General features: G+C 46.3%; 1 protein-coding gene and 1 pseudogene across 1 annotated transcript in view; one reads left to right on the top strand and one right to left on the bottom strand.

Annotated features, from left to right (window-relative positions):
• Positions 1 to 27984, bottom strand: part of LOC126200863 (rhotekin-like) — a 501233-nt gene that overhangs the window by 424101 nt on the left and 49148 nt on the right. The window lies entirely within an intron of this gene.
• LOC126208310 (5S ribosomal RNA) lies at positions 5983 to 6100 on the top strand (annotated as a pseudogene).

The raw sequence follows: 27984 nt of genomic DNA, 5'->3' as shown, positions 1-27984 counted from the left end.
AATGGTCTGGGCTGTGTCTGCTTGGAATGGACTGGACCCAAGATGTCAACAAGGCACTTTGCATGCTGGTGGTGGCTCCATAATGGGCTGGGCCGTCTCTGCTTTGAATGGACTGGACCCAAGTTGTCAGCAAGGCACTGTGCAGCCTGCTGATGGCTCCATAATGGTCTGGGCTGTCTCTGCTTGGAATGGACTGGACCCAAGTTGTCAACAAGGCACTGTGCAGGCTGGTGGTGGCTCCATAATGGGCTGGGCTGTCGCTGCTAGGAATGGACTGGACCCGTCAACAAGGCACTGTGCAGTCTGGTGGTGGCTCCATAATGGGCTGGGCTGTCTCTGCATGGAATGGACTGGAGCCAGGTTGTCAACAAGGTACTATACAGGCTGGTGGTGGCTCCATAATGGGCTGGGCTGTCTCTGCTTGGAATGGACTTACCCAAGTTGTCAAGAAGGCACTGTGCAGGCTGGTGGTGGCTCCATAATGGTCTGGGCTGTCTCTGCTTGGAATGGACTGGACCCAAGTTGTCAAAAAGGCACTTTGCATGCTGGTGGTGGCTCCATAATGGTCTGTGCTGTCTCTGCTTTGAATGGACTGGACCCAAGTTGTCAGCAAGGCACTGTGCAGCCTGCTGATGGCTCCATAATGGTCTGGGCTGTCTCTGATTGGAAATGGACTGGACCCAAGTTTTCAACAACGCACTGTGCAGGCTGGTGGTGGCTCCATAATGGGCTGGGCTGTCTCTGCTTGGTATGGACTGGACCCAAGTTGTCAACAAGGCACTGTGCAGGCTGGTGGTGGCTCCATAATGGGCTGGGCCGTCTCTGCTTGGAATGGACTGGTACTCTGGATGTTCGGCTGTTTGGAGTCCAATTGCGGCCATTCATGGACGTCACGTTCCCAAACAACGATGGAATTTTTATAGATGAAATGCGCTGTGTCACTAGGCCACAACTGTTGGTGACTGGTTTGAAGAACACTCTGGGAAGTTCGTGCAAATGGATTGCCATACAGATCGTCCGAGATGAATCCCATTAAACATCTATGGGAGATAATCGAGAGGTCAGGTCGTGTACAAAATCCTGCACCGGAAACATTTTCGCAGTTATGGACGGCTATAGAGGAAGCATGACTCAGCATTCCTGCAGGGACTTAACAGCGACATGTTTAGCCCGTGCAACGTAGAGTTACTGCACTGTGCGGGGCAAAAGTAAGTCCGACACGGTGTTTGGTGGTATCGCATGACTTTTGGCATCCCATTGCAGTTAACCAGAGGTCAGTCACTGTCGTTTTATAATTTTGTGCACGAGCGGTAGTCCGCGTAAGCAGTGGCGGCGGACTCCCGATACCAGTAAATGTATCACACGCCGCCTGGCGAGGGCAGGGCAGGTGGCGCTGGGGAGCTCGCGCCGCGGTGACAGACGCACGCGCCACGGCGGGTGAGCGATGGCCGGGCGTGGCTCCACGGCATAATGCCGTCCGCGTGGGGCTGGCGGCCGTCACCTCTGCACCCGCGGCCGCCGGAGCTGCGTCAAAGGCTCGCGCGCGCTCGTCACCGCGATCAGCCGCACGGCTGCTCGTGTCACCTCAGCCTTTGATGAGGACGTCAGTGCCGTGGCCGTCGCCCCACGAGATTGCTCGAAGCGCACGCTCTGCGGTCTTCGCTGGGATTAATACGGCTGTTACGTTCAAAGCAGGCCCGCTCGTAACCGGCTCTGGTGGGATAAAAGCTTTCCTTTCATAGTGAAAGCGAAGCGCTCCACATTTCTGAATCGCTAAAGCGGTCTGTTACGAGAGGTAAATTGCCTGACAAGGTTACGGGAAGGCCTCGAGACGAATCGTTGCGCGTAGTTCTCCAAGGAGGACTCCATTCTGCGCTGTCAAATCTGCTGCTTCTATAAGCTATGAAATCTTGCCTCCCTCTCCCTCCCCACCGTATTTTCGTAATTACGGCTCGCAGTGACTGCTTCCTCTTTCTTTTAATGAAGAAACCACTGTCAAATTTGTTGACATTGTCAACCAGAAGATACCAGACCTGTTGTAAATTGTCTATTTATCAGAGATTGAAAAACTATGCAGTCAAACTGGTTCAAATGGCACTGAGCACTATGGGACTTAACTTCTGAGGTCATCAGTCCCCTAGAACTTAGAACTACTTAAACCTAACTACCTAAGGACATCACACACATCCATGCCCGAGGAAGGATACGAACCTACGACCGAAGCGGTCGCGCGGTTCCAGACTGTAGCGCCTAGAACCCCTCGGCCACCCCGGCCGGCTATGCAGTCAACATAATGAGATTTTTATTTGGATTGATTAATTAGTTTCGGCTTACAATACAGCCATCTTGAGATCATAAAACTCTCTCAATAGTGTCGGTGCCACTACGGCTTCCCACAGCATTAAAATATTTGTTAAAATGACCAAGTCCATACATAACATAATTAAAAACGGCTTTTCATTGTCGTGGCCAATGTAATTGAACCATGCAAGGTATGCAAGAGAGCTTCTGCGAAGTTTGGAAGGTAGGTGACGAGGTACTAGCGGAATCAGAGCTGTGAGGACGGGTCGTGAGTCGTGCATGGGTAGCTCAGTTGGTACAGCACTTTCCCGAGAAACGCAAAGGTCCCGAGTTTGAGTCTCGGCCCGGCACACAGTTTTAATCTGCCAGGAAGTTTGATATCAGCGCACACTCCGCTGCAGAGTGAAAATTTCATTCTGGAAACATCCCCTAGGCTGTGGCTAAGCCAGGTCTCCGCAATTCCTTTCTTCCAGGAGAGCTAGTTCTGGAAGGTTCGCAGAAGAGCCTCTGTAAAGTTTGGAAGGTAGGAGACGAGGTACTGGCGGAATAAAGCTGTGAGGCCGGGGCGTGACTCGTGCCTAGATAGCTCAGTTGATAGAGCACTTGCCCGCGGAAGGCAAAGGTCCCGAGTTCGAGTCTCGGCACGGCACACAGTTTTAATCTGCCAGGAAGTTTCATACCAGCGCACACTCCGCTGCAGAGTGAAAATTTCATTCTGACGAACTTTGGTGTTTGGAGCGGCGATTAGACGCCGTAGCGTCACGTCCGTTACCAACTGTAGGACGCGTAGGGGGAGGTATCGTTAGGTGACACCAGAAAGGAAACAGTGAGCAACTGTGATCCCCTTACAACTGGCAGGCATGGATCTCGTGTGCAGACGATTCAGACAGCGAGATTCCGAAGACATCAATGCACCGCGTCCTACATAAAAGACTTTGAAAATAAGTCCAGATCATGCAGTCCCTCCAAGCAAAAGATTACAGTGTTCGTTATGACTTGGCTGTTGCCATGCTGGGTGAGATTGACGAAAGCGACTATTTGAGACGCGTCCTGTTCTCAGAAGAGGCCACATTTCATTTCAACAGTGTTGTCAACCGGCACAGTGCGAGCATCTGGGTGTCCGTGAACCCCAAGCTATGTCTGAGACCACCAGAGACAGCCCTGAGCCGAACGTGTGGTGCGGTCTTATGCGCAATAAATTCATAAGACCTTCTGTCTTCAGTGAAATTTATTAAATGTGTGTGTGTGTGAACACAAAAACTTGAATATGTTACCAGAACTTCAAGATAAAAGACGTTTGTCTACGAGTCGTATTTTCTGGAAAAAAAGAAGGTTCAAATGGCTCTGAGCACTATGGGACTTTTAACATCTGAGGTCATTAGTCCCCGAGAACTTACAACTACTTAAACCTAACTAACCTAAGGACATCACACACATCCATGCCCGAGGCAGGATTCGAACCTGCGACCGTAGCGGTCGGGCGGTTCCAGACTGAAGCGTCTACATGCTGGGTGAGATTGACGAAAGCGACTATTTGAGACGCGTCCTGTTCTCAGAAGAGGCCACATTTCATTTCAACAGTGTTGTCAACCGGCACAGTGCGAGCATCTGGGTGTCCGTGAACCCCAAGCTATGTCTGAGACCACCAGAGACAGCCCTGAGCCGAACGTGTGGTGCGGTCTTATGCGCAATAAATTCATAAGACCTTCTGTCTTCAGTGAAATTTATTAAATGTGTGTGTGTGTGAACACAAAAACTTGAATACTTGAATATGTTACCAGAACTTCAAGATAAAAGACGTTTGTCTACGAGTCGTATTTTCTGGAAAAAAAGAAGGTTCAAATGGCTCTGAGCACTATGGGACTTTTAACATCTGAGGTCATTAGTCCCCGAGAACTTACAACTACTTAAACCTAACTAACCTAAGGACATCACACACATCCATGCCCGAGGCAGGATTCGAACCTGCGACCGTAGCGGTCGGGCGGTTCCAGACTGAAGCGTCTACAACCGCTCCAGTCACATTGGCCGGCTGTATTTTCTGCCATATGCCTGTTTGTAATCAGCGAAAGACTTCCGAGACATGCTATATTTACAGTAGTGAGCTCGACTTCGTCCCATTCTCAAGTAAGAGCTCACCGTGAAGAGCGTCAATGCATATTCGTTGCTGCTAAGATGACACTGTCCTCCTGTAAACCACGATTACGTACTCAATATGCGTGATCAACCAGAACGGTGGCAGCGTTATACTGTTTTAGCGTGATATATGCTGGATGTATTGATTTTTTTTTTCACCTTGTCGTTATCTGACTTCATTGAATGTGTTATGCACCTTGAACCAAGCTCCGACTAATTTCAGTGAACGGATGGTGGCAAATGGGTGCTTCTGAATCGGGATGGCTCAACAATGTTTATGGAGTCTCGAGGACTGCCTGACACTCGCCGTCGCTGCTATCATATGGGCCAAAGAGGCGTTACTAACTCCTACACATGACAAGAAATCAAATGAAAACCAGACATCCACCATAACGGGACCATGGAATGGTTCCATTCAAAAGTACTCACCACAGGCGTTAAGGCATTTATCGTACTGGGAGCCGAGACGATAAATTTCTGTTTCGTAGTACGCAGTTGGAAGCTGACGGATCTATAACCGCACCCACTCTTGCACTACCTCGTACGACAGAAACCGACGTGCACGAATGTCTTTCTTCATGTTACCAAAGACGTGAAAATCATATGGTGAAAGATCCAGGCTGTACAGGGGATGTTGCAGAGTTTCCCTAATAAAATCGCTGAAGCGTAGCCTTCATCCGAGTGGCAGTGCGGGAGAGGGAGTTATCGTGCAAGAGGATGATTCCGTTCGACAGCCAGACGGTAAACGGCAAAACCATCAATGGAAATATGCCATATCTCTACCGCCAAATTTCTGGTAAGGTCATGATGGCCTTCTTCGACTGCAGGGGCCACCTGCTCGCCTCGAGCGTAGAACCACAATCAATTAACAGCGCTATGATGACACTTCACAGAAACTGAGACGTGAAGCTCAAAACGCCCACGAATATTGTCACACGGAATCATTCTGTTGCACGGTAATACTCAAACCTACATTGCCAATGGAGCGAAGGATGCGATTTGCCGGCCGGAGTGGCCGAGCGGTTAAAGGCGCTACAGTCTGGAACCGCACGACCGCTACGGTCGCAGGTTCGAATCCTGCCTCGGGCATGGATGTGTGTGCTGTCCTTAGGTTAGTTAGGTTTAAGTAGTTCCCAAGTTCTAGGGGACTTATGACCACAGCAGTTGAGTCCCATAGTGCTCAGAGCCATTTGAACCATTTGAAGGATGCGATTTGGTTGGGAAACACTGCAACATCCTTCGTACAGCCTGGAACATTCACTATGTGATTTTCACATCTTTGGAGACCTAAAGAAAGACAGGTGCGGACTTCGGCTTCAGTTGGGTGAGGAACTGCAAGAGCGGATGCCAGCAGCCGACTGCGTTCATCGAAAAAGGATTTCAACATCTCCCAGTGGAATAAATGTATTAACGTCTGTGGTGATTTCTTTTGATGTGGCGGGTGTTTGGTTTTCATTTGACTGTCCTTGATAGATGCCCGTATTTCCAGCAGGCCCCCGGGACGCCTTCCCGGGCGCCCAGCTGCTCAGCTGTCTTTGATGCAGAGCTAACGGACTTGCCGCAGTGGCAACACCGGTTCCCGTCCGATCACCGAAGTTAAGCGCTGTCGGGTTGGGCTAGAACTTGGATGGGTGACCACACGGTCTGCCGAGCGCTGTCGACAAGCGGGTTCACTCAACCATTGTGAGGCAAACTGAAAAGCTACCTCGTTGAGAAGTTGCGGCTCTGGTAACGTAAAGTGACAAAACGGCCGGGAGAGCGGTGTACTATCCGCATCAAGTGACGCCTGTCGTCTCAGGATGACACTGTGGTCGGTCGATACCGTTGGGCCTTCATGGCCAGTTCGGGCCGAGTTTAGTCTAAGCGTCCCCTGAATGAGATTTTCACTCTGCAGCGGACTGTGCGCTGAAATGAAACTTCGTGGCAGATTAAAATTATGTGCCGGACCGAGACTCGAACTCGGAACCTTTGCCTTTCGCGGGCAAGTGCTCTACCATTTTTTAAAGTTTTTTGTAGTAGGAACTCACACTTGGGTCTCCTTGTTTACTAGGCAGGTGCGTTTTTTTCCTTTTTTGATGAGACTGGTGCCTTAAACCAGTGCCTTTTTTCATTTTTTGTTTATTTTTTAACTTTTTTTGCTGAAAGAAATAAAACAAAATCATAGCCATCCCTACGGGACACCGTCACTTGTGCCCCCGCCAAACAAAAATGAAGTCCTACCTCTTCAGGCGTTGCCTTCTTAACTATACGTAACCACCTCCCCATCTAAAATGTGACGAAACTATACTGTATGGAACTAACGTGTGTGCGCCAACCCACAAAAACACGATGAAAGGAAGGGGGGAGGAGAAGGGTATTTGTAGTAGGGTGCGGAAGAGTTTTTTTTATTTGTTATATAGATATCAACGCGCGAACAGTCATACATAGTCAAGCCCGGAAAACTAAAGCAGAATGAAGACACCATTGAAGATAGTAAACATAAATAACATGAAAATAAGGCTACCATTTCGTAGTCAGGCTTCCCAGCGACTGCACCCACTCATAAAAATAGTTCAATGTTTGATCGTTTGCACTTCGTTCTGACCTCATCTACTACTGCCTGGAACATTCCAGATACACGGCGGGCTGTGAAAGGCACTCATAGGCAGTTTGCGAAGCATCGTCGATATCTGGTATGCCCGGCAATAGCATGATGACTTTCATGCAGAGCCAGAAGTGTAGTAAATTCTTGTGTCCGTCACGACAGAGGTAATGGACAGCATGTCCACGTATTCAGGTGACAGAGTTGGTCCGAGTCTTGGGGTAAAATGTCTCTTCCGGAAACAATAACGTGCGTGCAGATATATGCTCCGACGTAACTCGCAAGAGATAAGCCAGCATCTGCCGCCCTAGGTGCCAAACCGGCTCCGCCTCTCCACAGCTGAGGCGGTGCTCGTCAGAATCGACTGTATTACAATCGACACAATTGAGAGATTCTACCATGTGGATATTGTAGAGACGTTATTGCGTCACCAGCTTCCCATTAACGACTACGTACCACTGGGAAACAACATCGCAATCAAGCATGGCATCGTGTACATCCTTCCACACCATGCGCCACCGTACATCAGGATATTTTAGTTCGACCACATTTAGGGGACGGCGTTGCAGCATGTCGTGATACAGGCGTCGAGTTGTGGCCATTCGTGGTGTCGTGAGCGCTACACTGGAATAACTTCGTTCTAAATATAAAAGTCCTATATAAAAGAGGGGCGCTGGGATGTCCTGTAGCCATTACCCAGGCTCACAACTCTACTTCCGCCGGTACCTCGTCTCCTACCATCCAAACTTCACAAAGCTCTCTTGCGAAACTTGCAACGTATTTCCGGACAACGGCCACTGTGGGACTGCTCCTGAGACGATATTGTCAGTCTGTTACGTGCTCATCGAGTGGCAACGTGAGCAACTTGGTTGGTAGGATCCGCTGCGGCACGTGTTATCCCGTCGCGCCAGGCGCAGAGGGGCGGTGCGAAATGCAGCCAAGCACGCGGTCGGCATCCTACCCTGTTAATCACGCAGCAGGCGGCGCGCGCTCAAAGCCGCGGCCATAATTGCGAGCCGGCCTGCAATAATGGGCTGCACTGCTGCTGCCCCCCCCCCCTCCCCCGGTCTCTTGTCACACCCTCCGACAACCACCTCGGTGCAGGAGCCGTAATTAAAACTCGAATTAAACCGCACCGGCTGTGAGACGGGACAAGAGGCAAGTGGTCAGTGGCTTTAATAGGCACAAAGGGTAGTCTTGGAAGATTAATTAGGGGCCCAGTCGGAGCTGCTAGCGCTGATGGATTAGGGACTTCCGCTGGCACACCCGCGTTTTGACTCATCGGTCTTGTGACTACCTGACGCCATCTGCTTCCAAGCCCCTGCCAATATGTTTACGTCGTCCAAATTACCATACTTTACTTTCTGAATAATTTACGATTCACATTGCCGGCTTACCAAGACGGCAGAGCTCTTTTTCTGGATGCACCCCGCCTTCAGGTAACAAGTGGGCCATCGGGACCATCCGACCGACGTGTCATCCTCAGTTGAGGATGCGGATAGGAGGGGCATGTGGTCAGCACACCGCTCTCTCCGGTTATTACGATTTTTTTTTTACCCCGAAAAATGACAACAGCGCATGGCGGCCTGGATGGTCACCCATCCAAGTGCCGGCCACACCCGACAGCGCTTAACTGCGATGATCTCATGGGAACCGGTGGATCCACTGCGGTAAGGCCGTTGCCCCTTTTTCTGGATGCGTGGAAGAATTTTACATGGTTTAGTGACCACAAGGTCGTTGCAGCGAGACTGAACACAGTAATATCCAAATCCACCAGAAATAAAAGCAAAATACTCGAGTTGCCCAGAAAGTAATGCACGGCATTTTTTCCTTCAGCAATTCTTTATTGAACGTAATGAGAATTACACACACGAAGGAATGATGTTTTATCTGCACAGCCTATTTTTCCACGTAATCTCTATCCCTTTCTATGGCCTTCCTCCACCGCGAAACAAGGGCGTGTATGTCCTGTCGGTACCAATCCTCGTCCTGGTGGCGGAGCCAGTGCTTCACTGTGTGAATTTCCTTTGCTGATTGACAGATGCAGCGCAAACTGCCGAGTCGCAACGCGTCTGTCCCCGCGAATGACAACGCCAGCTCGCTGCAACATGTCAGGTGTGACAGCCGTGGATGGTCTCCCCGACCGCTGCAAATCGTGGAGCTCCGTCGAACGGCCTTCTGATGACCTCATCCTTCGTGCCCAGCGACTAACTGTAATTCTGTCGACAGCAGATGCTCCATAGACTTTGCACAAGCGTTTGTGAATATTCCCCACAGTTTCTTTCTTTCTTGTAACGTACACGACCTACAGCGGCTATTTTGAAACTGTCCTGCAGCTAACCTATCTGTCGAAAACGACGGAAACTTGGCGCGCTCACTCAGAAGACCTTGTTGCGATGATGACAGACGCCTCGCACAACGACTCACCGTGCTTTTGTTCACTGCTAGGTCTCCGTAGACATTCTGCAAGTGCCTACGAACATCTGCGATGCTCTGGATTTCCGCCCAAAAAAACTCAGATTTCTGCTTGGAACGCATCTCCATTACAGGCCCCAATTTGAAAGTTACGTTTAGCGCCGCCATTGATCAGAACTTCTCCGCTTTATAAAAAGGGATAATGTAGACAATTTTAGACCTATTTATATGCCATCACTGTCTGCTACAGTTATTGAAAACGCTGCTTTGTAAGGATAATAGATCATTTTATATCACACGATTTTCTATCGCCGGCCGCGGTGGCCAAACGGTTCTACGCGCTTCAGTCCGGAACTGTGCTGCTGCTTTGGTCACAGTTTCGAATCCTGCCTCGGTCATGGATGTGTGTGATGTCCTTAGGTTAGTTAGGTTTAACTAGTTCTAAGTCTAGGGGACTGATGACCTGTGCTCAGAGCCATTTGAACCATTTTTCGATTTGCTATCAAATGTACAGTTCGGCTTTAGAAGTCCTTTAACAACTGAAAATGCTATATTCTCTTTTCTCTGAGAGGTACTGGATGGGTTAAAGGAAAGGTTTCGAACACTAGGCACATTTTTTCATTTAACTAAGGCGTTTGATTGTGCTGATCACAAAATATTGCTCCAGAAGTTGGACCATTACGGAATACGGGGAGTAGCTCACAATTGTTTCACCTGTTACTTAAGCAAGAGACAGCAAAAGGTCATTATTCGCAGTGTTGAGAATGGCTGTGATGTGGGGTCTGAGTGGAGTACGGTCAAGTGGGGGGGGGGGGGGGTGCCCCAGGGACCAGTGTTGGGGCCACTCCTATTCCTTATAACTGATATGCCCTCTAGTATTACGGGTAACTCTAAAATATTTCTGTTCGCTGATGACACTAGCTTGGCAGTAGAGGATGTTGTGTGCAACATTGGCTCGGTTTCAAATAGTGCAGTTCATGGCCTAAGTTCATGGCTCGTAGAAAATAAAGTAACGGTAAATCAAAGTAAGACTCAGTTTTTACAGCTTCAAACACACAATTCAACAAAACCTGACGTTTTAATTTCACAGAATGGGCATATGATCAGTGAAACTAAACAGTTCAAATTTCTAGGTGCTCAGATAGATAGTAAACTTGAAGCCATTTCGACTATTTTTCGACCGTGACTCTCTCAAGAATTATGTAAAGATTTTTTAAAATTACCACAACCAGTCACAAACTTTGTCAACTATTGTAATACTTATTTATTTAGCGACATGTTTCGAGGGAATACCTCATCTTCAGGCTAAATGGCATTAAAAAAACAACTTTATAACAAGGTCATATTGATGTTACATATTCGTTTCGTAAATGCTGTGGTCATCCCGTGGAATAAGAGAAAACTTAGTAAGAGGCGATGTCACTTCGGAAGCTGGACTGATGCGCAAACCCGGTGACGGGTTCATGAATGCACATTTCGTCACGAGTTCGTTCCGGCAGAAAGAAAGCGTCTCTGAAATTGTCAGCCAGTTGAGTGCATGAAGAAGTGCATCGTGCAGTCTTACTGTCAAAATTCTGACAGCCCGCGTTGCATTACAAGAGACAAGAGACATGTTACTCATTCAAACATACATCTCGCGTAATTAGGAGGAAATTACAAGTAGACAATTTGGGATTATTTAACGTAGTGCCGACGAACTATCTACTTGTGGCCCAATTGCAGAGGAAACACAACCTCGCTACGGCGTACTGACGAATTGGGAATATCGATTTGAATGTGAGTGTCTGGTGATAAAGACTTAAGAGTGATATCAAAGGCAGAGTGATTTGAATGACGAACTTACATTAATATGTATTGTGACATTTTGACACTTTAACTGAAATTTAAAGTAGTTATAAGGAACGTAGTTATCTCATAAACTTTATGTTCAGAGGTAGTTAACTAACCGGAAAGATAGTCTCAGTCACGATGTTTACAATGAACTGTTTCTTATAACAAGTATTACTGAACGTGCAGCGGGCCGCAGACATAGAGGTACGTTGCAGCGAAGGACGGCGATGTCTAAGTAACGATGGTTCTGCGACCACAGTGAAGCTGGAGGGTGTCCCATTTGGCAAGCTTCAATACGATGACCCACCTGGCTGCGATCCAAAGTCGGCCTCAGGGGCAAAACGACCCACATAAGAGCATTCCGTATACGCTGACCATCCGGACTTGCGACTTCGTGTGTGAATAAACAATGAGATGCATCCAACAGTCGAGGTTACAGACACTCTTAAAATGTGGACGCAGCAGTCTTACCTATGATTAAAATGCTTCGCAAATGCACAAATGGTCCCAGTATGTAAACCAAATTAGTCTGTACGGCCATCGATAAAGCACTAGATGAGAATCTCGAGCCATGCTAAGACACAGGACGTCAACTACCTTAGCAATTACACTGAACGAAAGAAAATTATTTGAAACTTCCTGGCAGATTAAAACTGTGTGCCCGGCCGAGATTCGAACTCGGGACCTTTGCCTTTCGCGGGCAAGTGCTCTACCAACTGTGCTACCGAAGCACGACTCACAGCCGGCACTCACAGCTATACTTCTGTCAGTACCTCGTCTCCTACCTTCCAAACTGAGAGTGAAAATCTCATTCTGGAAACATCCCCCAGGCTGTGGCTAAGCCATGTCTCCGCAATATCCTTTCTTTCAGGACTGCTAGTTCTGCAAGGTTCGCAGGAGAGCTTCTGTAAAGTCTGGAAGGTAGGAGACGAGGTACTGGCAGAAGTACAGCTGTGAGTGCCGGCCGTGAGTCGTGCTTCGGTAGCTCAGTTGGTAGAGCACTTGCCCGCGAAAGGCAAATGTCCCGAGTTTGAATCTCGGTCGGGCACACAGTTTTAATCTGCCTGGAAGTTTCATGTCAGCGCACACTCCGCTGCAGAGTGAAAATCTCATTCTGGAGAAACTTATTTTTTTTAATGGGAATCACATTAGATCGTCTGACATGAAACTTCTACTCCATTTTTTCCAAGAGCGTCACTATTATGTTCATCCCCTCGTCTGATTTGCATAGATGGTTTGTGGGCAGTTCTGAGTAGGTGATTTATTAATTTTTCGCCCATTATCCAGAACGTAATCCCTTCTAATACTGACGGTATTACTACACTTATTTTCGTGTATCTAATTGTGTGAATTGCACTGTACATAAAAAAGTCATTTTCACCACCGAACGATGTCGTTCATTGTTTTAAGACACTGGAATTGCATTCGGGAAGATCTATACCCAGCTCGTCATCTGGCCAGCCAGGTTTTAGTTTTGCATAGTTTCCTTAAAGCCAAACTATTTTCTTTGTAAAGGCATGGCCAGCTTCCTTGCAGCTATTTTTACGGTCAGAGGGTATGCACCACCTCTGTTGACCTTACCCTCAGGTGGTCGTTAAACACAAGTCTCCCTTCCTTCGTCGCTACTGTCTGCAGTCTTCTTCCTTTTGTTTGTGATACAACCCCAATACTATTTTCACATGAAGTACTGGAAGAAGTCACTGTTGTGTAAAATTTTGGCGTGATCATTTTCATAACTTTGTTTTCAAATTTCTGTAGAGTGCGCAGCTGGTGTAAGTGCTTCCCCCTAATTTATTTCGAAAGTCCCCATCTTCCTGGGAGAGATAAGATGTATCCTAGAGAGCTCAGTGAGTTTACCCGTTGAATTTATGTTCAGTTACTGTTTTATAGCTAATAGTTAATAAGAAGTAGTTTTAAATAGAATGTTGTTAAAATTTAAAGCCATTTTTCCTCAAATACTACTTCACAATTATGGTTTATCATATAGATAAGAAAAATTCCGTGTTTTGCAACTGAATTTTTCATTTGTGTGTACCAATCACGTTTCGCCTATCACGCAAGGCATCTCCAGTGGTCTATAACACAAAGATAATTATTTAGTAGACATTTTTTGATAGAGTTTCTGTAAAGATTCTTGGCAGCTCATTTAAATCTAACTACCTTATTTACAGCTATAGTACAGATAAGCAAAACATTCAGTTGCAAAGGATGGAATTTTTCCTATGTATGATAAAGCGCCAACGGCCTAGTCGCAGTGGTAACACCGGTTCCCGTGAGATCACCGAATTTAAGCTCTGTTGAGTTGGGCCAGGACTTGGATGGGTGAGCATCCGGTCTGCCGAGCGCTGTTGGCAAGCGGGGTGCACTCAGCCCTCGTGAGACAAACTGAGGAGCTACTTGACTGAGAAGTAGCGGCTCCGGTCTCGTAAACTGACATACGGCCGGAAGAGCGGTGTGCTGACCACATGCCCCTCCATACCCGCATCCAGTGACGCCTGTGGTCTGAGGATGACACGACGGCCGGTCGGTATCGTTGGGTCTTCCAAGGCCTGTTCGGACGGAGTTTAGTTTTTATGTGATGAAGCGTAATTAAAATAGTAAGCTTCCACACTGCCAAGTACAAATGACATGAATAGACAAGAAGACATTTTCTGCATTTTATGGCATCTTATGGAGATAATAAAATATAAGCCTGTACGCCGGGGGCTGCAGACCAAGTTTTTTTCCACTATCTCTGCTGCTATTGGAGCTAGGAGGTTACAAACCCCAGAGTGCTGATTCTCGTGAGGCCTGCTGTTTCTGTGATGAATTTGGTTGCAATCGATCCTGGGGTTTGACAAGAGAGTCCACACTTACACACAGACTCTGCATTACATATATAACAGATAATGTTATACGTCGAAATAATTTTTATTTTAATTTATATTTTATTGCAGAAACTGAAAATTAAAGAAACATAAAAGCTTTGAAACAACTGAAAATAGCAACAAATACTGAAAAATCACAAACCATGTGGTTGTATGCCGAACTAGGGTTCATAATTGCAGTTCAACGACATTTCCACGTAGAGTACCACAGAAACCTTTGCAATGTCAAGAAAATCAAGGAGTGGGAAACAGTGTCTGCAGAGATATAGTGGTGGGCTATCAAGAACGTCAGAGGAGACTGTTAATCACATTTCAGATGTGTCTGCAAGAACTCGTAGGAAATCCATCTGTATGGCGTCAAATAAGTTTCATGTCCCAAAATTCAAGTACCCATCATGCACTACTCAGGTGCCAAAAGCCTTACAGATAAAAAGTGCAATTGTTACGTGAGATCAAACCTGCCAACAAACCAAAATGGACGAAGTTTTCGAAAACATTCTTCAGCGCATTAACACAGACAGCAACTTCCTTACTAAGGTTATGTTTTCTGATGATGCAGCATTTCACCTCTGTGAAGAAGTCAGCCGGCCGAAGTGGCCGTGCGGTTAAAGGCGCTGCAGTCTGGAACCGCAAGACCGCTACGGTCGCAGGTTCGAATCCTGCCTCGGGCATGGATGTTTGTGATGTCCTTAGGTTAGTTAGGTTTAACTAGTTCTAAGTTCTAGGGTACTAATGACCTCAGGAGTTGAGTCCGATAGTGCTCAGAGCCATTTGAACCATTTTTTGTGAAGAAGTCAACAGACACAATGTGCCAATTAAGAGTGGCAGTCAGCCTCGTGAGGCCATGGCATATGAATGAGACTGCCCAAACTCCATCGTATGGTGTGGCTTAATGGAGGATTATTGAACCTTTTTCCTTTGCAGAGACAATTACTACTGGTCACTTTTACCTTGATATGATAGTTAATTTTGTGTGCCCTAAGATAAGACATTGAAACTCATACCTTCTCTTTCATCAGGATGGTTCACTACCACACTGGCTTGTAACGCACTGAGTGGCGGATTTCCTCAAAGATATATTGGGAGAGATGGACCAATCCCATGGCCATCGTGGTCGCCTGACACTGCTCCCCCCAATCTCTTCCGGCCCGCATCTCGTGGTCGTGCGGTAGCGTTCTCGCTTCCCACGCCCGGGTTCCCGGGTTCGATTCCCGGCGGGGTCAGGGATTTTCTCTGCCTCGTGAGGGCTGGGTGTTGTGTGATGTCCTTAGGTTAGTTCGGTTTAAGTAGTTCTAAGTTCTAGGGGACTGGTGACCATAGATGTTAAGTCCCATAATTGCTCAGAGCCATTTGAACCATTTGAACCAATCTCTTCCTGTGCTGGTGTGTTAAGGACAGAGTGTAACACAACGCTCTCTGGAACAGGAATGGGAAAAACCGAACGGTTAAAACCGATAATGGTATTTTAGTTCTGCATAATCCGTATATTTCGGTATTTGTTTGGTCTAGGTTATAACAGGTGTTTTTAATTTTTTCCTGAAAATCGAGTAAGAACGCTGAACTGTGAATCTGCCATAGCAGCAGGCCTAAAAGTGTTCGTTTTTAATAAACCTTTTTTTTTAATCAGTAATTTTATGAGTCAAATTTGCAATCGTTTTCAATATTACGTTATTATGGAAATTGGGAAAAGAGATCAGTGCTGTTTTAGTAACAATGCCGTCATAAATGAGCAAAAGACACTTGGCAGAAGAACTGGTACAATGTTGCTGAGATAACAACGTCCCTGTTGCCTTGTGTCGTGGCTTAAGGTATGCGTGTACATGCAGTGTCCAACATTCCCCCCCCCCCCCCCCTTCCGGCCAATACGGTAGTTTCTCGCTGTCGTTGCTGGATATCTGCTGTATTGCAGAATGGCAACAACCCTTGTCTGGAACTGTTTTTACGAAGCAACATAGCAGTGAAGTACAGGGCTTCATTTGGTTTAAAAGATCTAATCAAAGATTTGTCTGCCATATCTATGAAATAATAAAAAGAGGAAGGAAATTATGGTAACAGGAATAAACTAAAAACTTACCAACAGTTCATTGATCTGTGGCCTGTGTCCATATAATATGCCTTTATCTGCTTGTAGCCCTTGAAGACGGACAAATTAACAACAAACAGAGCTCTTCAGCCTAAGGTTTCATCCTCTGCACTGATCGTTCGTAAGGTCCATATAGTCGTACCATACCCGATTACGACTTGATTTTTGAGCTGAGCGTCAAAAAATTAGAGTCATTAAGAGGATAGTGTTGATTTTTTTGTGGTATTCAACCACTTATCGCTTTTCGAAAAAAGTATGAAACAGTAGATGGAGCAAGTTTTCTTTTATTTGCCTATTTAAAACGTCCAAATGTGTGTGAAATCTTATGGGACTGCTAAGGTCATGAGTCCCTAAGCTTAAACATTACTTAACATAATTATTCTAAGGACAAACACACACACTCATGCCTGAGGGAGGACTCGAACCTCCGCCGGGACCAGCCGCACATTCTGTGACTGCAGCGCCCGAGACCGCTCGGCTAATCCCGCGCGGCTCTGCCTATTTAACTTAATTTTTTTTGATTCTATGTAGGCCTATCTTGAAACGGACTCGACATTTTTCACTGTCTGTTTCATTTCTATGCCCATTCCACGAAATGCGAAAAATAAAAAGAACGAAAAATCGGTTATTTCAGAAACGGGTTATTTTGAGCAGTTTTAACCGTCAGGGTAAAATAACGTGGAAACGGAGCCGATATAACCGGAAAAAGGTTATTGATTGGCGACTCCATGGAGTGCTGTGTGCACAACGACCATATATGTTAAATTAAAAGGAAGATCAGCGTTGGCCGTAATATCGATGGTTTATTGATAGCAAAATCGATTTTCACTCACATAGTGACCATCTTCAGTGCTGTGGTGTGCAAATTAAACTCTAGGCAAAAATGAGCGAAAGATACTTGGCAGAAGAACTGATACAGTGTTGTTCAGATAATGTCCCTGTTGCCTTGTGTCGTGGCTTAACGTACGCGTGGTACCCGGTCAATACAGTAGTTTCTCACTGTCGTTGCCAGACATCTGTTGTATTGCAGAATGACACCAACGCTTGTGTGGAACTGTTTTTACGAAGCAACATAGCAGTAACCAAAACTCAGTTATTGTGATCGTTTCTCAGTTTTGTTTACTGATAAGTTGGTACCCGTGGTCTAGGGGTTGCCGGCACGGTAGCTCAGCGAGTTCGGTCAGAGGGCTGGTTGGCCTCTGTAATAAAAAAACTGAGTGGAACGATCTACAAAACGAATTTTAACGGATGTCACGTGACGCCGCAACGACTAAACACAACGATTTTTTTAAAAAAAAGGGGGGGGGGGTAACGTCTTTGATTCGTAATCAAAACGTCTTCCGTCCCGGGTTCGATCCCCGCCACTGCCTAAATTTTGATAAATAATCAGCATTGGCGGCCGAAGACTTCCGGCATAAGAAGTCAGCCTCATTCTGCCAACGGCCTTGTCAAAGAGGGCGGAGGAGCGGATAGAGGTTCAAATGGTTCAAATGGCTCTGAGCACTATGGGACTCAACTGCTGAGGTCATTAGTCCCCTAGAACTTAGAACTAGTTAAGCCTAACTAACCTAAGGACATCACAAACATCCATCCCCGAGGCATGATTCGAACCTGCGACCGTAGCGGTCTTGCGGTTCCAGACTGCAGCGCCTTTAACCGCACGGCCACTTCGGCCGGCAGAGGTTCAGGGCACTCTCTTTAGGGGTGGGAAATTGCCCCTAAAGGCGGAAGAATCAGCAATGATCAACGATATGAGGATGCAGAAGGCAATGGAAACCACTGCATTAAAGACACGTAACGTGTATCCACAGGACATGTGGCCTGTAATTGAAGAAGTGTCATGATGATCTCTCCATTGGCAAAAGATTTCGGAATAGTCCCCCATTCGGATCTCCGGGAGGGGACTGGGGACTGCCAAGGGGGAGGTTGCCATGAGAAAAACATTGAATAATCAACGAAAGGATAACGTTCTACGAGTCGGGGCGTGGAATGTCACAAGCTTCAACGTGGTAGGGAAACTAGAAAATCTGAAAAGGGAAATGCAAAGGCTCAATCTAGATATAGTAAGGGTCAGTGAAGTGAAAGTGGAAAGAAGACAAGGATTTCTGGTCAGATGAGTATCGGGTAATATCAACAGCAGCAGAATATGGTATAACAGGTGTAGGATTCGTTATGAATTGGAAGGTAGGGCAGAGGGTGTGTTACTGTGAACAGTTCAGTGACCGGGTTGTTCTAATCAGAATCGACAGCAGACCAACACCGACAACGATAATTCAGGTATACATGCCGACGTCGCAAGCTGAAGATGAACAGATAGAGAAAGTGTATGAGGATATTGAAAGGGTAATGCAGTATGTAAAGGGGGACGAAAATCTAATAGTCATGGGCGACTGGAATGCAGTTGTAGGGGAAGGAGTAGAAGAAAAGGTTACAGGAGAATATGGGCTTGGGACAAGGAATGAAAGAGGACAAAGACTAATTGAGCTCTGTAACAAGTTTCAGCTAGTAATAGCGAATACCCTGTTCAAGAATCACAAGAGGAGGAGGTATACTTGGAAAAGGCCGGGAGAAACGAGAAGATTTCAATTAGATTACATCATGGTCAGACAGAGATTCCGAAATCAGATACTGGATTGAAAGGCGTACCCAGGAGCAGATATACACTCAGATCACAATATAGTAGTGATGAAGAGTAGGCTGAAGTTCAAGACATTAATCAGGAAGAATCAATACGCAAAGAAGTGGGATACGGAAGTACTAAGGAATGACGAGATACGCTTGAAGTTCTCTAACGCTATAGATACAGCAATAAGGAATAGCGCAGTAGGGAGTACAGTTGAAGACGAATGGACACCTCTAAAAAGGGCCATCACACAAGTTGGGAAGGAAAACATAGGTACAAACAAGGTAGCTGCGAAGAAACCATGGGTAACAGAAGAAATACTTCAGTTGATTGATGAAAGGGGGAAGTACAAACATGTTCCGGGAAAATCAGGAATACAGAAATACAAGTCGCTGAGGAATGAAATAAATAGGAAGTGCAGGGAAGCTAAGACGAAATGGCTGCAGGAAAAATGTGAAGATATCGAAAAAGATATGATTGTCGGAAGGACAGACTCAGCATACAGGAAAGTCAAAACAACCTTTGGTGACATTAAAAGCAACGGTGGTAACATTAAGAGTGCAACGGGAATTCCACTGTTAAATGCAGTGGAGAGAGCAGATAGGTGGAAAGAATACATTGAAAGCCTCTATGAGGGTGAAGATTTGTCTGATGTGATCGAAGAAGAAACGGGATTTAGAAGAGATAGGGGATCCAGTATTAGAATCGGAATTTAAAAGAGCTTTGGAGGACTTTCGGTCAAATAAGGCAGAAGGGATAGATAACATTCCATCAGAATTTCTAAAATCATTGGGGGAAGTGGCAACAAAACGACTATTCACGTTCGTGTGTAGAATATATGAGCCTGGCGACATACCATCTGACTTTCGGAAAAGCATCATCCACACAATTCCGAAGACGGCAAGAGCTGACAAGTGCGAGAATTATCGTAAAATCAGCTTAACAGCTCATGCATCGAAGCTGCTTACAAGAATAATATACAGAAGAATGGAAAAGAAAATTGAGAATGCGCTAGGTGACGATCAGTTTGGCTTTAGGAAAAGTAAAGGGACGAGAGAGGCAATTCTGACGTTACGGCTAATAATGGAAGCAAGGCTAATGAAAAATCAAGACACTTTCATAGGATTTGTCGACCTGGAAAAAGCGTTCGACAATATAAAATGGTGCAAGCTGTTCGAGATTCTGAAAAAAGTAGGGGTAAGCTATAGCGAGAGACGGGTCATATACAATATGTACAACAACCAAGAGGGAATAATAAGAGTGGACGATCAAGAACGAAGTGCTCGTATTAAGAAGGGTGTAAGACAAGGCTGTAGCCTTTCGCCCCTACTCTTCAATCTGTACATCGAGGAAGCAATGATGGAAATAAAAGAAAGGTTCAGGAGTGGAATTAAAATACAAGGTGAACGGATATCAATGATACGATTCGCTGATGACATTGCTATCCTGAGTGAAAGTGAAGAAGAATTAAATGATCTGCTGAACGGAATGAACAGTCTAATGAGTACACAGTATGGTTTGAGAGTAAATCGGAGAAAGACGAAGGTAATGAGAAGTAGTAGAAATGAGAACAGCGAGAAACTTAATATCAGGATTGATGGTCACGAAGTCAATGAAGTTAAGGAATTCTTCTACCTAGGCAGTAAAATAACCAATGACGGACGGAGCAAGGAGGACATCAAAAGCAGACTCGCTATGGCAAAAAAGGCATTTCTGGCCAAGAGAAGTCTACTAATATCAAATACCGGCCTTAATTTGAGGAAGAAATTTCTGAGGATGTACGTCTGGAGTACAGCATTGTATGGTAGTGAAACATGGACTGTGGGAAAACCGGAACACAAGAGAATCGAAGCATTTGAGATGTGGTGCTATAGGCGAATTTTGTAAATTAGGTGGACTGATAAGGTAAGGAATGAGGAGGTTCTACGCAGAATCGGAGAGGAAAGGAATATGTGGAAAACACTGATATGGAGAAGGGACAGGATGATAGGACATCTGCTAAGACATGAGGGAATGACTTCCATGGTAGTAGTGGGAGCTGTAGAGGGCAAAAACTGTAAAGGAAGACAGAGATTGGAATACAAGCAAATAATTGAGGACGTAGGTTGCAAGTGCTACTCTGAGATGAAGAGGTTAGCACAGGAAAGGAATTCGTGGCGGGCCGCATCAAACTAGTCAGTAGTCTGATGAAAAAAATAATAAAATAAATTAAAAAACTTGATACCACTGCCTATGAGTTTAATTTGTACACCACTGCACTGAAGATGATCAGAATGTGATTGAGAATCGATTTGCTATCAATAAACCATCAATATTACGGCCAACGCTGACCTTCCTTTTAATTCGAAAAAAGGTTGTTTCAGCGACAACCGCCATCCTTACTCTGGAACAGCTTCGTGAGAGGGTTAGAGTGACAAATCAGACACGCTACAGAGGCTGAAGAACGCCTGAAGAGAAACTGCCACTCATGGGGCTCACGCGGAAATATGTGACTGAACAAACAAAATTTCCAAAAACATTCCGTATCCATTGTTGTATGAATTTTCTTTACGTAGCGACTACGCGTTGTCTTAGAGACATTTCAAATTGGGGCCTTTCGTCTCGGACAATTGCCAGTGCGCGTCACTGAAGCAGCAAACTGTGCTGTTTATCAATTCCCGGTAGTGCGACGGCGGTCATCGCCCGCCGCCGGCAGCGCCGTGTGTTCCCCGGGAGGGCCGCGACAAGAACTGGTTTGACGGCCGTGGCCAGACTGCTCGGCGCGGCGCGGAGATCATCCCACCCCACTCGGTTACAGCAGCAGACTCGCTGCCGAGTTATCCGGCGGAATGTGGCCTGTCCCCTGCGCGAGGCGCACACCACGGCCAACGCACAGCGCACTCACCTGCGACGTGACTCGCAAGATCCCCTCGATTCTAAACTGATACTGTTATCACTCAGCTTAGCCGCGAGTGCGTAGAGGGTGGTATATGTGACGTACAGTATAACTGGTCAGCATTTCCACCCGGAATTTGCGAGTGTAAGTCGGACCTTCCTTGATCCTCCTTGGTGGGTCGTGTCGTCGGATTTCCTCCTACTTGTGCGCGGTGGAGCTCTCGTAAATGTCGTCCCGTGCAGATTCTTCATTGGCGCATGTCTCTGTCGGTGGAAGCTAAGTATCTGAAATTGCTGTCGATCAACTTCGGGGTATCTGCACCACTGGCCATTAAAATTGCTACACCAAGAAGAAATGCAGATGATAAACGGGTATTCATTGCACATATATATTATACTAGAACTGACATGTGATTACATTTTCACGCAATTTGGGTGCATACATCCTGACAAATCAGTACCCAGAACAACCAACTCTGGCCGTAATAACGGCCTTGATACGCCTGGCATTGAGTCAAACAGAGCTTGGATGGCGTGTACACGTACAGCTGCCCATACAGCTTCAACACGATACCACAGTTCATCAAGAGTAGTGACTGGTGTACTGTGACGAGCCAGTTGCTCGGCCACCATTGACCAGACGTTTACAGTTGGTGAGAGATCTGGAGAATGTGCTGGTCAGGGCAGCACTCGAACATTTTCTCTATCCAGAAAGGCCCGTACAGGACCTGCAACGTGCAGTCGTGCATTATCCTGCTGAAATGTAGGGTTTAGCAGGGATCGAATGAAGGGTAGAGCCACGGGTCTTAACACATCTGAAATGTAACGTCCACTCTTCAAAGTGCCGTCAATGCGAACAAGACGTGACCGAAACGTGCAACCAATGGCACCCCATACAATCACGCCGGGTGATACGCCAGTATGGCGATGACGAATACACGCTTCCAATATGCGTTCACCGCGATGTCGCCAAAGACGGATGCGACCATCATGTTGCTGTAAACAGAACGTGGATTCATCCGAAAAAATGACGTTTTGCTATTCGTGCATCCAGGTTCGTCGCTGAGTACACCATCGCAGGCGCTCCTGTCTGTGATGCAGCGTCAAGGGTAACTGCAGCCATGGTCTCCGCGCTCATAGTCCGTGCTGCTGCAAACGTCGTCGAACTGTTCGTGCAGATGTTTGTTGTCTTGCGAACGTCCCCATCTGTTGAGTCAGGGATCGAGACGTGGCTGCAAGATCCGTTACAGCCATGCGGATAAGATGCCTGTCACATCGACTGCTAGTGATACGAGGCCGTTGAGATCCAGCCCGGCGATCCGTATTACCCTCCAGAACCCACCGATTCCATATTTTGCTATCAGTCATTGGATCTCGACCAACAGGAGCAGCAATGTCCCGATACGATAAACCGCAATCGCGATAGGTTACAATCCGACCTTTATCAAAGTCGGTAACGTGATGGTACGCATTTCTCCTCCTTAAACGAGGCATTACAACAACGTTTCACCAGGCAACGCCGGTCAACTGCTGTTTGTGTATGAGAAATCGGTTGGAAATTTCCACATGTCAGCACGTTGTAGGTGTCGCCACCGCCGCCAACCTTGTGTGAATGCTCTGAAAAGCTAATCATTTGCATATCACAGCATCTTCTTCCTGTCGGTTAAATTTCGCGTCTGTAGCACATCATCTTCGTGGTGTAGCAAATTTAATGGCCAGTAGTGTAATATAGAGTAATGAAATTCTGACAATATGTTTGTCTAGGCAACATATTCAAGTGACTAACATTGTAAGACCACAGGTTAATGTATGCGCGACATAAGCCATTGCAAATGTGAAATACTGGTACAGTAATAGGAGGTGTAACCGTGGGTCTGTTGAATGCAAGCTTGCAAAAGTGCATGGATTGTGATGTACAGGTTGTGGGGTAGAGTTCAAGCTGTTGCACTTAGTTGGTCAATACAGGGACGGTTAATGCCGGTTGTGTATGACGCTGAAGTTGTCTGTCCGATGACGTCCCATGTGCGCTCGATTGGAGATACATCTGGTGGTCGAGCAGGCCAAGACATGTTGGGTTTTAACAGCTGTATGTGGGCGAGCGGTATCTCCATGGAAAATACCCACAGGAATGCTGTTCATCAATGGCATCACATAAAAGGTCGAATAACCAGATTTGCAGTCAAAGTGTTTCGATAACAACGAGAGTGCTCCAGCGCTCATTCGAAATCACACTCCAGGCATAACTGCATGCGTAGGTCAGGCGTGTCTAGCATGTACCCTGTTTTCTTGCAAGACCTCAAATGGCCTCCTTCTAACCAACACACGGCCATCACTCGCACCGAGGCAGACCCAGCTTTCATCACAAAGCTCCAATGAGCTCTCGCTTGACACCACTTAAGTCAGATATGAAAGTTTTTGGAGAACATGGTATTGGAGATGAAGCAGCGATTAGTATGATTAATCAATCATTCAAAAACAGTCTTCATCGCATTTATTATTATTATACCGCCAACCGGTTTCAACCCAACGTAGTGGTATCTTCTAGGCGTTTACACCATTGGTCGACTGCTGGTGGTGTCAGTTCAGTCTACATAACGGCAGGAAACTATCATAGTTTCCTGCCGGTTGAAACCGGCTGGCGGTATAATAATAATAATAAATGCGATTAAGACATGACGGTGGTTTGGTATCGCTTGAATGCACACCACAGAGCATCTGGTTCGGAGCTGTCCTTGGAGTAACTGTTTGTAACAATTCGCTGTGACACTATAGTGCCAACCGCTGCTCAGATTGCTACTGCAGATGCTCCACAGCTATACGCCAAACGAGATGATCTTCCCTCTAGGTAGTGCCATGTGGCCATCCGGAGCCCGGTCGTGTTGCAACCTGTACGTTCCCGTGACCACCACTTCCAGCGATTATTTACAGAAGCTACAGCTCTGCAAAGTCTTTCTGCAATATCGCAGAAGGAACTTGCAGCTTCTAGTAGTGTTATTACACAACATCGTTCAAACTCAGTGAGGTGTTGGTAATGAAGTCTTTGTCGCTTCAAAGTCATTCTTCACTAACAGCAGCTCACTACGTCCAGTCTCAAAGGTAATTAGCGCTCACAACCGTTACAGTGTGTAGAAATTCTTCTAATCCATATGTGGAATACAGCTAATCAGTGCTTAACAGTACTGGTTAAAAACAGTCTTGGTTGCAATTTTACTTTTTTTTTTATTTTTCAACTACGCAGTTCGCCTTATTTAGGCATCTTCAGGTTGATCTTAATTTGGTATTTCTTAGAATGATCCTTCAAACAGTGTATCCAAAGGGCGTCGTGGAATACATCAGGCCAACATCGCCTTCGCCTTCGTTAAACTCAGTAAAAACTTTTCTACGAGTAACTCCAAGACCTGCATAACGCGTTCTTGTGAACGGGAACGCGCTGTGCAATCTTGGAGTCAAATGGTGCAAATGGCTCTGAGCACTATGGGACTCAACTGCTGTGGTCATAAGTCCCCTAGAACTCAGAACTACTTAAACCTAACTAACCTAAGGACATCACACACATCCATGCCCGAGGCAGGATTCGAACCTGCGACCGTAGCAGTCGCGCGGTTCCGGACTGAAGCGCCTAGAACGGCTCAGCCACCGCGGCCGGCTTTATTGAGTTTAACGAAGGCGATGTTGGCCTGATGCATTCGACGACGCTCTTTGGCTACACTGTTTAAAGGATCGTTCTAAGAAATACCAAATTAAGATCAACCTGCAGATGCCTAAATAAGACGAAACGCGTAGTTGAAAAATAAAGAGAACTAAAATTGCAACCAAGACTGTTTTTAAACAATACTGTTACAGTGTGTATTAAAATAAACCTAAATTGCATCGTCACAGAGGTGTGAAATTGGAATAGACATCGTCTCTTAGATGTAAAAAACACGCCTACCAAGTTTCGTTTATGTCGCACTACTCCTTCTTGGTGTTGATATTTTTTTCGTCAGTGTACGTATATATGATGTTAAAAAATGTATCGAAAACTTTGAGAGGAGATAGTAACTATCAAAACAAAAAACAAGTCTAAAAAAACAAATGGAGCTTCATAATGAGTCAGTCACCGATTTCCTTAAACGCAATGTCTTTTTTTCTTCTTCTTCCAGAAACCGTTCGTGAAATCCTGTATTGCATGAGTGACAATAGGGTATTCAAAAATCTTGATGCGGTACAATAGCTGCTTGTCAAATCTTTATTAAAACTACCAGTTTTCGTCAAAGGATAGAGTATCCTCAGGCATTAAGAATTAATTATAAGTCATGCTTCCAAACATGACCATTTACACCGGCCGGCGTAGCCGAGCGGTTCTAGGCGCTACAATGTGGAACCGCGCGACCGCTACGGTCGCAGGTTCGAACCCTGCCTCGGGCATGGATGTGTGTGATGTCCTTAGGTTAGTTAGGTTTAACTAGTTCGTAGTTCTAGGGGACTGATGACCTCAGAAGTTAAGTCCCATAGTGCTCAGAGCCATTTGAAGCCATTTAAATCCAAACAAGCAAACGTATTTTGTAAACAATCTGCAGGTAGACGACACCTACAATTTTGAGACACGCGACGTTCCGTATTCCGTCACAGTTTTTGGACAGTTCGAAAGCCCAAGTGTCAGTCGGAGACTCTCCTTGCGACTGATACAGAATTATTTATCACATGTGATTAGAAAAACAGTTTGGTATTTGCATTGTGGGAGGGGACAAAAATGGTTCAAATGGCTCTGAGCACTATGGGACTCAACATCTTAGGTCATAAGTCCCCTAGAACTTAGAACTACTTAAACCTAACTAACCTAAGGACATCACACACACCCATGCCCGAGGCAGGATTCGAACCTGCGTCCGTAGCAGTCCCGCGGTTCCGGACTGCAGCGCCAGAACCGCTAGACCACCGCGGCCGGCTGGGAGGGGACAGACGACCGCATATGCCGAAGAACTAACATTTCAGTTAAAAAACTGTATGTGCCTCTGAGAGAAGTGTTATAAACCGGTAAATCGAAAATAATGAAGGCTGGAATTTAAATTCTTAAAGAGAATAAAAGATTAATAAAGTATTTTTTTCGGTCGGTCCTAGACAGCCGCAAAAGAATTTTGTTGGTCGGTACCGACTAAAACATTTAATACTTCCATTCGCCCTTGTCAGCCGACGAAAACAAAACAGAAGCAGTCACAGAACGATGGTAGCTTCGAAGGTGAGCATCTGTATGCGCATTCTGAAGTTTTGACAGATGCCTTCCATTGTAACTGCACAGACATTACGGATACACACACTGCGCTTCATCTCTAATCGATTCACATCGAAACTGTCGACAGCCTAGTCGAAGACATGCAGCACTGGCGGCCGCTTATTTTTTCAAGAAGTGTGAGTCGGAACACGACGTGCTCCCCGCTCGCTGTCTACGGACTGGATGCTCACACAGACATAAAAAGTTATGGGGCTAATCGAGCTAATAATTCCGCTGGGTGAGAGGCGGGGTTCAGGAGCGCCGCCCGTCGGGTTTCATAAATTCTCCACGAGCGAGCAGCGATATAAGCGAGCGATTTACCGGTCCTCCCAAGAACTACGACCTCCGTGGGGCGAGTCAGCATCGCAAGCTAGCCGAGTCGGTAATTCAAGACTAGAGTGCGCTCGCGTGCGATTGCCGAACAGGGAGCTCCACGGCCATGGGTACTGAATAACCCAAACCTGCGTAATTTATTCACAGTGTTGCACGCTGGCCGAGGATTTTTACCAGCCTCCCCTGGCTCCCTCAGTCCCGCGAAGACGGATTCGTCCACTAGCTAAGGACTTGGTAGCGGACCGGGAGTATTTACACTACTGGCCATTGCTACACCATGAAGATGACATGCTATTGACGCGAAATTTAACTGACAGCAAGAAGATGCTGTGATATGCAAATGAACGGCTTTTCAGAGCATTCACACAAGCTTGGCGCCGGAGGCGACACCTACAACCTGCCGACATGAGGAAAGTGTCCTACAGATTTCTCATACACAAACACCAGTTCACCGGCGTTGCCTAGTGAAACGTTGCTGTGATGCCTCGTGGAAGGAGGAGAAATGCGTACCATCACGTTTCGGACTTTGATAAAGGTCGGATTCTAGCCTATCGCGATTACGGTTTATCGCATCGCGACATTGCTGCTCGGTAGAGATCCAATGACCGTTAGCAGAATATGGAATCGGTGAGGTTTAGGAGGGTAATACGCAACACCATGCTGGATCCCAACGGCCTCGTATCACTAGCA

This window comes from Schistocerca nitens, chromosome 1 (genome assembly GCF_023898315.1).
Source record: "Schistocerca nitens isolate TAMUIC-IGC-003100 chromosome 1, iqSchNite1.1, whole genome shotgun sequence".
Lineage (NCBI taxonomy): Eukaryota > Metazoa > Arthropoda > Insecta > Orthoptera > Acrididae > Schistocerca > Schistocerca nitens.
Note: the sequence above shows the minus strand (reverse complement) of the source record. Positions and strands in the feature narration are given on the sequence as shown.